Below are 11,278 nucleotides of genomic sequence, written 5' to 3'. Positions count from 1 at the left end.
GACACTTTTTTTATTTTTTAGCTTTGAATCTGAATGTGTGGTCAAGGTGACTGTGTTACATTTTCATCAGTACTTACTAACACGGACAGTTGAAGTGGGAAGTTTACATACACTTAGGTTGGAGTCATTAACTCGTTTTTCCAACCACTCCACAAATTTCTTGATAACAAACGATAGTTTTGGCAAGTCGGTTAGGACATCAACTTTGGGCATGACACAAATGATTTTTCCAACAATTGTTTACAGACAGATTATTTAACTTATAATTCACTGTATCACAATTCCAGTGGATCAGAAGTTTACATACACTAAGGTGACTGTGCCTTGAAACAGCTTGGAAATTATGTCATGGCTTCAGCAGCTTCTGATAGTCTAATTGACATCATTTGAGTCAATTGGAGGTGTACCTGTGGGTGTATTTCAAGGCCTACCTTCAAACTCAGTGCCTCTTTGCTTGACATCATGGGAAAGTCAAAAGAAATCAGCCAAGACCTCAGAAAAAAAACTGTAGACCTCCACAAGTCTGGTTCATCCTTGGAAGCAATTTCCAAATGCCTGAAGGTATCACGTTCATCTGTACAAACAATAGTATGCAAGTACAAACACTATGGGACTACGCAGCCATCATACCGCTCAGGAAGTAGACGCGTTCTTTCTTCTAGAGATGAACGTACTTTGGTATGAAAAGTGCAAATCAATCCCAGAACAACAGCAAAGGACCTTGTGAAGATGCTGGAGGAAAAAGGTACAAAAGTATCTATTTCCACAGTAAAACGAGTCCTATATCGACATTAACTGAAAGGCCGCTCAGCAAGGAAGAAGCCACTGCTCCAAAACTGCCATAAAAAGCCAGACTACGGTTTGCTACTGCACATGGTGACAAAGATCGTACTTTTTGGAGAAATGTCCTCTGGTCTGATGAAACAAAAATAGAACTGTTTGGCCATAATGACCATTGTTATGTTTGGAGGAAAAACCGGGAGGCTTACAAGCCGAAGAACACCATCTCAACCGTGAAGCATGGGGGTGGCAGCATCATGTTATGGGGGTGCTTTGCTGCAGGATGGACTGGTGTACTTCACAAAATCGATGGCGTCATGAGGGAGGTAAATTATGTGGATATATTGAAGCAACATCTCAAGACATCAGTCAGGAAGTTAAAGCTTGGTCGCAAATGGGTCTTCCAAATGGACAATGACCCCAAGCATAATATAATAATAATAATATAATATAATAATAATATATGCCATTTAGCAGACGCTTTTATCCAAAGCGACTTACAGTCATGTGTGCATACATTCTACGTATGGGTGGTCCCGGGAATCGAACCCACTAGCATACTTCCAAAGTTGTGGCAAAATGGCTGAAGAACAACAAAGTCAAGGTATTGGAGTGGCCATCACAAAGCCCTGACCTCAATCCTATAGAACATTTGTGGGCAGAACTGGAAAAGCGTGTACAAGCAAGGAGGCCTACAAACCTGACTCAGTTACACCAGCTCTGTCAGGAGCAAACGGCCAAAATTCACCCAACTTATTGTGGGAAGTTTGTGGAAGGCTACCTGAAATGTTTGACTCAAGTTAAACAATTTAAAGGCAATGCTACCAAATACTAATTGAGTGTATGTAAGCTTCTGACCCACTGGGAATGTGATTAAAGAAAAAAAAGCTGAAATAAATAATTCTCTCTACTATTATTCTAAAAGAAAGTGGTGATCCTAACTGACCTAAAACAGGGAATTTTTACTCGGATTAAATGTCAGGAATTCTGAAAAACTGAGTTTAAATGTATTTGGCTAAATTGTATGTAAACTTAATCTACAAGAGGGTAGTGCAAACGGCCCAGTACATCACTGGGGCCAAGCTTCCTGCCATCCAGGACCTCTATACCAGGCGGTGTCAGAGGAAGGCCCTGAAAAGTGTCAAAGACTCCAGTCACCCTAGTCATAGACTGTTCTGTCTGCTACCACACGGCAAGCGGCACTGGATAGCCAAGTCTAGGTCCAGGAGGCTTCTAAACAGCTTCTATCACCAAGCCATAAGACTCCTGAACATCTAGTCAAATTGCTACCTAGACTATTCACATTGCCCCCCCCTCTCCACACCACTGCCACTCTCTGTTGTCATCTATGCATTGTCACTTTAATTAACTCTACCTACATGTACATACTACCTCAACCTACCGGTGGCCCTGCACATTGACTCTGTACCGGCACCCCCCTGTATATATTGTTATTTCTTACTGCTCCTCTTTAATTTCGTGTTACTTTTATCTCTTATTCTTATCCATATTTTTTTAACTGCACTGTCGGTTAGGGGCTCGTAAGTAAACATTTCACTGTAAGGTCTACTACACCTGTTGTATTCGGCGCATGTGTCTAATAACATTTGATGTGATTTATATAGTATATAATATATTCTCAGAGCAGATGTCTGTATGTTTTAAGTATTCTACTGATGACTCTGCGCACATGAGTTATTTAACCTCTGGTGACCCCTATTGGTCCGTACTGTTCTTTAATCCTGTAGAGAGAACCCCACAGAGACACAGTGGGGTATGAAGAGGCTGCACACACCCTTTGATGAGTCTCCTGGCCAGGTAGAATAAACCACTCAGTGTTGCAGCTCTCCACGGCACAGCTCTATGTTTCTAATGGGTTTTCTTCGGAGGGTAAATGGACCTCTGGAAATTGACTCTGAAAATATACTTATCTCTGAGATCAGTGGCTAGCCCACACCTGCACAGAGCCATTAATAGACTTACCATGACACAGTTTCAGTCCTACCAGGCTCCAGTTGATACACATCACAGACTAAAGCTAACATTCAGCCTAGATTAAACCAACACCTATAACAATAAATATGTTTTTTCTGTTGTTCACCAAGTCGCCCTCTTTTATAACCCCTGATTGAATTTGCAACAGTTTTATGATCACTCCTTTGCAAAACAAATTCATGCCTCCATAAGTTTGTTTGAAAGAACATACACCGAGTATACATAACATTCAGAACACCTCCTCTTTCCATGACCAGGTGAATCCAGGTGAAAACTACGACTCCTTATTGATGTCACTTGTTAAATCCACTTCAATCAGTTTAGATGACGGGGAGGAGACAGATTAAAGAAGGATTTATAAGCCTTGAGACAATTGAGACATGAATGTTGTATGTGTGCAATTCAGAGGGTGAACGGGTAAGACAGAAAATGTAAGTGCCTTTGAACAGGGTTTGGTAGTGGGTGCCAGGCACACCGGTTTGTGTCAAGAACTGCAACGCTGCTGGCACTTTCAGGCTCAACAGTTTCCCATGTGTTTCAAGAATGGTCCACCACCCTAAGGACATCCAACCAACTTGACACAACTCTGGGAAGCATTGGAGTCAACATGGGCCAGCATCCCTGTGTAACACTTTCGACACCTTGTAGAGTCCATGCCCTGACGAATTGAGGCTGTTTTGAGGGCAAAAGGGGGAGGGTGGATCGCAATGTTAGGAAGGTGTACCTAATGTTTGGTATACTCAGTGTATATTTTAGTTACAACACTGCCACTCTGCCACCTCTCAATTGAGAGATGTCTGAGAGCTCCACCGTCCTCACAGCTCCGCTCAACCGTCCTCCCTGCCATGCAGTCGGTGTCCCCTGTCACCAAAGCCATATTCATTGCTTTGTTTCTCTTCGCCATCCTGCTCATTCTATACGTCATCCTCTGGTATATATGCCGAGACACCGACAATGACTACATTTAAACAAGCGAAGGTCACTTATCGAGGTAACAGAACTGTCCAAGGTAAGGAAACGGTATTGATCGAACTGCTGCCATTTTAACGGAGCTTGTTATGGCGTCAATGGCTTTTGTTGGACAGTGGCATTTGGTGACATTCCTTGTAATATTTTTTGTTTTTAGCCAACATATTTATGAATTGATGCTACCGGACGTTTTCCATTGTGTGCTTAGGCTACTTGTTGAATGACAGCGGATGTTGCGTCTTCCAAATGAAATGTTGATGTTTTAGCTCCCATATCAATTTGGTTAAATCCATCGTTAACAGTGCGATATTTTTAATTGAATAATCTCTGTTTTATTCAGTAAATTTGAACATGTCATTTTTTTACAAGGTCAAAAGTGGACAACAATAGGCTTATAGGCTTATCGATGAAGATGCGATTTTCTGTGTAAAAATATTGCCTTGTGTTGTATTTCATCCCACTCTGTAAAATGTAGAGAAGATAGGCTATGTAAAATTGAGTATATATAAGGTAGAGCTAGTGATGTTCTGTCCCCCTACAGATGCAGCTCCATGGACAGGTGAGGATCACACCACCCCACCCCACCCCAGGCCTAAATACCCATGGCATAGATAGGAGCCTGTCCAACCATTGCCGGTGAGACTGTTGGGCTCAGTGGGATTCATCAGACTTGGCGGTCAAACTTGGACATGCTCTAACAGTGTGGTAAGATGTGCTTGGAGGCCACAGATAAGAGCAAGAGGAAGACGGCATGGAGCAGTCACTGCCAAGTGTAAACAACCAGGGAAGAGGGTGACTTCACAATCATCCTTCTCTCTGGTGGACTGTCCGCCGAGAGGATGGCTCAGCTTGGCCTTAAGATAGAACCCAAATACATTGTTGAATATACCCTGTGTCATGGTGACTATACCTATCACATTGCTGTATGCTCTCCATCTGTGACGGTGATATTGTGATCATGAAATTGTAACATGTTGAGCTTAATGTTATCCTAGTTGTCTAATAAATGTTTTATTTTGCAAGTTATGCAGCCATTTCTGTTTAGCCATTTCATTGTTCTGTAAAGATCCTATGGACCCTATAGACACCTCCTTCACATAGCTTGGGCTTATACACACTAATCATGATGATACTGCCTTCATGTTATATTGCCTTATAGACCATTCAAAGGAGACACTTTTTTTATTTTTTAGCTTTGAATCTGAATGTGTGGTCAAGGTGACTGTGTTACATTTTCATCAGTACTTACTAACATGGACAGTTGAAGTGGGAAGTTTACATACACTTAGGTTGGAGTCATTAACTCGTTTTTCCAACCACTCCACAAATTTCTTGATAACAAACCATAGTTTTGGCAAGTCGGTTAGGACATCAACTTTGGGCATGACACAAATGATTTTTCCAACAATTGTGTACAGACAGATTATTTAACTTATAATTCACTGTATCACAATTCCAGTGGATCAGAAGTTTACATACACTAAGCTGACTGTGCCTTGAAACAGCTTGGAAATTATGTCATGGCTTCAGCAGCTTCTGATAGTCTAATTGACATCATTTGAGTACCTGTGGGTGTATTTCAAGGCCTACCTTCAAACTCAGTGCCTCTTTGCTTGACATCATGGGAAAGTCAAAAGAAATCAGCCAAGACCTCAGGAAAAAAAACTGTAGACCTCCACAAGTCTGGTTCATCCTTGGGAGCAATTTCCATATGCCTGAAGGTATCACGTTCATCTGTACAAACAATAGTATGCAAGTACAAACACTATGGGACTACGCAGCCATCATACCGCTCAGGAAGTAGACGCGTTCTTTCTCCTAGAGATTAACGTACTTTGGTATGAAAAGTGCAAATCAATCCCAGAACAACAGCAAAGGACCTTGTGAAGATGCTGGAGGAAAAAGGTACAAAAGTATCTATTTCCACAGTAAAACGAGTCCTATATCGACATTAACTGAAAGGCCGCTCAGCAAGGAAGAAGCCACTGCTCCAAAACTGCCATAAAAAGCCAGACTACGGTTTGCTACTGCACATGGTGACAAAGATCGTACTTTTTGGAGAAATGTCCTCTGGTCTGATGAAACAAAAATAGAACTGTTTGGCCATAATGACCATTGTTATGTTTGGAGGAAAAACCGGGAGGCTTACAAGCCGAAGAACACCATCTCAACCGTGAAGCATGGGGGTGGCAGCATCATGTTATGGGGGTGCTTTGCTGCAGGATGGACTGGTGTACTTCACAAAATCGATGGCGTCATGAGGGAGGAAAATTATGTGGATATATTGAAGCAACATCTCAAGACATCAGTCAGGAAGTTAAAGCTTGGTCGCAAATGGGTCTTCCAAATGGACAATGACCCCAAGCATACTTCCAAAGTTGTGGCAAAATGGCTGAAGAACAACAAAGTCAAGGTATTGGAGTGGCCATCATAAAGCCCTGACCTCAATCCTATAGAACATTTGTGGGCAGAACTGGAAAAGCGTGTACAAGCAAGGAGGCCTACAAACCTGACTCAGTTACACCAGCTCTGTCAGGAGCAAACGGCCAAAATTCACCCAACTTATTGTGGGAAGTTTGTGGAAGGCTACCTGAAATGTTTGACTCAAGTTAAACAATTTAAAGGCAATGCTACCAAATACTAATTGAGTGTATGTAAGCTTCTGACCCACTGGGAATGTGATTAAAGAAAAAAAAGCTGAAATAAATAATTCTCTCTACTATTATTCTAAAAGAAAGTGGTGATCCTAACTGACCTAAAACAGGGAATTTTTACTCGGATTAAATGTCAGGAATTCTGAAAAACTGAGTTTAAATGTATTTGGCTAAATTGTGTGTAAACTTAATCTACAAGAGGGTAGTGCAAACGGCCCAGTACATCACTGGGGCCAAGCTTCCTGCCATCCAGGACCTCTATACCAGGCGGTGTCAGAGGAAGGCCCTGAAAAGTGTCAAAGACTCCAGTCACCCTAGTCATAGACTGTTCTGTCTGCTACCACACGGCAAGCGGCACTGGATAGCCAAGTCTAGGTCCAGGAGGCTTCTAAACAGCTTCTATCCCCAAGCCATAAGACTCCTGAACATCTAGTCAAATTGCTACCTAGACTATTCACATTGCCCCCCCCCTCTCCACACCACTGCCACTCTCTGTTGTCATCTATGCATTGTCACTTTAATTAACTTTACCTACATGTACATACTACCTCAACTAACCGGTGGCCCTGCACATTGACTCTGTACCGGCACCCCCCTGTATATATTGTTATTTCTTACTGCTCCTCTTTAATTTCGTGTTACTTTTATCTCTTATTCTTATCCATATTTTTTAACTGCACTGTCGGTTAGGGGCTCGTAAGTAAACATTTCACTGTAAGGTCTACTACACCTGTTGTATTCGGCGCATGTGTCTAATAACATTTGATTTGATTTATATAGTATATAATATATTCTCAGAGCAGATGTCTGTATGTTTTAAGTATTCTACTGATGACTCTGCGCACATGAGTTATTTAACCTCTGGTGACCCCTATTGGTCCGTACTGTTCTTTAATCCTGTAGAGAGAACCCCACAGAGACACAGTGGGGTATGAAGAGGCTGCACACACCCTTTGATGAGTCTCCTGGCCAGGTAGAATAAACCACTCAGTGTTGCAGCTCTCCACGGCACAGCTCTATGTTTCTAATGGGTTTTCTTTGGAGGGTAAATGGACCTCTGGAAATTGACTCTGAAAATATACTTATCTCTGAGATCAGTGGCTAGCCCACACCTACACAGAGCCATTAATAGACTTACCATGACACAGTTTCAGTCCTACCAGGCTCCAGTTGATACACATCACAGACTAAAGCTAACATTCAGCCTAGATTAAACCAACACCTATAACAATAAATATGTTTTTTCTGTTGTTCACCAAGTCGGCCTCTTTTATAACCCCTGATTGACTTTGCAACAGTTTTATGATCACTCCTTTGCAAAACAAATTCATGCCTCCATAAGTTTGTTTGAAAGAACATACACCGAGTATACATAACATTCAGAACACCTCCTCTTTCCATGACCAGGTGAATCCAGGTGAAAACTACGACTCCTTATTGATGTCACTTGTTAAATCCACTTCAATCAGTTTAGATGACGGGGAGGAGACAGATTAAAGAAGGATTTATAAGCCTTGAGACAATTGAGACATGAATGTTGTATGTGTGCAATTCAGAGGGTGAACGGGTAAGACAGAAAATGTAAGTGCCTTTGAACAGGGTTTGGTAGTGGGTGCCAGGCGCACCGGTTTGTGTCAAGAACTGCAACGCTGCTGGCACTTTCAAGCTCAACAGTTTCCCATGTGTTTCAAGAATGGTCCACCACCCTAAGGACATCCAGCCAACTTGACACAACTCTGGGAAGCATTGGAGTCAACATGGGCCAGCATCCCTGTGTAACACTTTCGACACCTTGTAGAGTCCATGCCCTGACGAATTGAGACTGTTTTGAGGGCAAAAGGGGGAGGGTGGATCGCAATGTTAGGAAGGTGTACCTAATGTTTGGTATACTCAGTGTATATTTTAGTTACAACACTGCCACTCTTCCACCTCTCAATTGAGCACATGCCATGCAACACCACTAGATGGCGATATAACGTGTTATCACTTTGATATGCACACAAACATGTTTTCACATACCCTGTCCACATAGTAAAAGTGAATTACCTCATGTAACTGAACATTTATAGTCAGCAAAGAAATAGTGCACAATACAATATACACATCCAAGTATTTATTATAGTACCATTCAACCCATTGAGACCTGATGAAAGGTCAAAACCTTCTTATAATAGACACACTAGGGAGCATTTCTTCCAGTGTGCAGAGGAATCTTTTTTTTTGCTAATGAACATGTGTGTACTGCACCTGCTCAAAACCATTGGGTATGCAAGTGTTCCGCCATTTTTCAATATAACTGCTTGAAACGTTCTGTTTTACTGCGATGTCACTTTTCGGGTTGGTCTGTTTCAACTCAGTTTAATCTTCTGAGCTGCCTTGAGGAGATATGTAACTCATTACCCTCTGGCTGTGCTATAGAGTGTAAATATGATTAAATGAATACCCTTTGCGGTGTTGGGAGAATGACCACCTGGTTTGTGTTTGTCCTGGTACTTCTCCTCTGTACTGTTTCACCGACGGACATGCCCAAGGCCACAGAAGCAGCTGAGCACTTCCCACAGCATTGGGGCTCTCTGTCCAGGACACATGATAAAGACCACATACTACTACTCTACTCTCATCAGGTTACATGAAAGGAGTAATAGTAACAGTCTCCATGCTGTGTGTCTAATTTGACCGTTATATAATGGACTCATCCCAGTGAAGGAGTCAGAGGAGTTATACAGCCAGACAACCCTGCCGTTCTACTATCACTCAGGAACACTTCTCTACTAATTATTCACAAACCGCCCGAGACAGAGGACAGCTACACACACACTCGCACTCACACTCACACTCGCACTCACACTCACACTCACACACAGTTCGGTTCAATAGCTCAGGGAACAGAGGCACTGATGTGACAAGACTGCTGAGGAAAGCAGAGCTAGTGCCTCAGGGATGTGTCAGAGTGACAGACTGGCTCGCACACTCATAGACACATACACGTGGACGCACATATACACGCACACACACACACACACACACACACACGCACGCACGCACGCACGCACGCACGCACGCACGCACGCACGCACGCACGCACGCACACACACACACACAATTGTCAGATTTTGATCTCGCATGTTTTGTAATAGCGCATGACGAGTGCCGGCAAATACCTAGATGGAATGTGGCTGCTGTGTAGTTATTATATAACATCAGAGGAATCAAATGATTGAGTCCAACAATCAGTTTGGGAGCCAAAGCCCTGACTCACACAGCTGAGTTCACTAGGCATTCAGCATTGATGAATCATTTGTAACTAATTGCAATTCACTGATAATTAATAAGGTAATACACTTGAATAGGCCCAGCCTCCATGGGGTGTAAGCACAGAGCACCCGGCCAGCATGATGCGTGGAGAGCAGATGCTTGGCAGAGGGGGGGGTTGTTTGTTCCTCTAGTTAATATTTAATTTAGGAGGGGCTGTGTTGAAGTACAGGGTCAGGGGGGGAAGGTCCTGCTCTGGACTGAGCAAGATGCTGAGCTACAGAGCACCTCTCAGGCTCTGACATAGAGCTGGGACAGCTAGGGAGCTCTCTGGTCCACTCAGGCTGCTGGTGGATTTAGGTAGTGTCCACATGCCACTTGAGGTGTCCTACCTGTTCTGTTCCACCTATTCCTGGGCCATGTGGTGGAGTTGCTGTGGATCCCTCGCCTCGGGAGGAAGGTGCCAACCAGAGGTAGTCTTTACTTTTATCAACAATTTGTTTGGAATTTGACTAACCTCTTTACATATATTTTTAATTACTCAGTTATTATGCTATATTAACTAACAGTGCTGACAATGGCCCTTGGTCAGGGCAGGCCCAAGCCTTTTGAGGGCCCAAGGCGAGATTATTTTTTTAAAGTTGACAAATGAGTTTCCTGTAATTCTATGCATTTTGCCATGCTAATATGATATCTGAGTGAGAGTGACTAACACAATCAATGGGGGCCCCTGGAGGTCAGGGCCCCTGGGTAATTTGGCCATGATTACTACAAGGTTTAGATAGCTGGTTAGACTAATTTACCAATCCATTTTTATTTTGCTGACATAGGCTAATTGAGTGAATGTAAGTGACTGACATAACAAGAGAGAAACTGATGATGCACAACCAATTTCCAAAATGGCACCTTATGTATTCTACTTACTCTCAGCACATTTTCTTAACGTGTTTTTGTCTTTATCTGTTTTTAGGTCAGGAGTCACTAATCGACCGCTTATTACTTATGCCCAGGGCCGGCCCTGCCCTTGGTAATGGTTTCGCTGCCCAAGCCTGTGATTGCATCCCCTGCCTACCTCTGTCCCCCATGCTCAGTAACTGGAATCTGTCCCTGCAGACACACTGTAGAGCAGGGCCGGCTGGTTACTGCGCCCTGGGGTCAGGCTGCTCGCCCTGGCTGCTCACTCTTTTAGAGGACTCACTGGAGAGTTATATGTACTGTACACAGTTTGCATGTGGGAGTTTTTTGTTTGTATAGCTATATCACTTACTGCATATCAGCATTTGGACTCACATCTGTAGTGTTAAGGCAGGAGTGGCCGGCGCAGTGACATTGATTACATTGTAATGTGTAATACAACACCTCATGGTGGATCCATGAGGTGAACCAGTGAACATCACATTTAGATTTGAATCATTTAGCTGATGCTCTTGTCAAGAGTGACTTACAGGTAGCTAGGTGGGAGAACCACATATCACAAGTAGCTATCAGTAGAGTCAGAGCTAAAGAAGGGGGGGGGGGGATTATTTAAGAGCGTTTGAAGAGGAAGGGTTTCAGATGTTTTCGGAAGTTGGGCAGGGTATGTATGTGTGAACCACGCAACACTTGCAAATAAAGAACCATCAACTCCA

The 11,278-nt window shown here is 43.0% G+C and overlaps 2 long non-coding RNA genes across 2 annotated transcripts; both read left to right on the top strand.

Moving 5' to 3' along the window:
* Nucleotides 1–3,504: 3,504 nt before the first annotated feature.
* LOC123993796 lies at nt 3,505–4,770 on the top strand. The gene is made up of 2 exons (XR_006831523.1): nt 3,505–3,784; nt 4,286–4,770. It is a non-coding gene; the product is annotated as an uncharacterized LOC123993796 (long non-coding RNA).
* Nucleotides 4,771–9,916: 5,146 nt separating this feature from the next.
* On the top strand, nt 9,917–11,278 carry LOC123993789. The gene is made up of 2 exons (XR_006831518.1): nt 9,917–10,123; nt 10,621–11,278. It is a non-coding gene; the product is annotated as an uncharacterized LOC123993789 (long non-coding RNA).

The sequence above is a fragment of the Oncorhynchus gorbuscha genome, linkage group LG02, assembly GCF_021184085.1.
Source record: "Oncorhynchus gorbuscha isolate QuinsamMale2020 ecotype Even-year linkage group LG02, OgorEven_v1.0, whole genome shotgun sequence".
Taxonomy (NCBI): Eukaryota; Metazoa; Chordata; class Actinopteri; order Salmoniformes; family Salmonidae; genus Oncorhynchus; species Oncorhynchus gorbuscha.
Note: the sequence above shows the minus strand (reverse complement) of the source record. Positions and strands in the feature narration are given on the sequence as shown.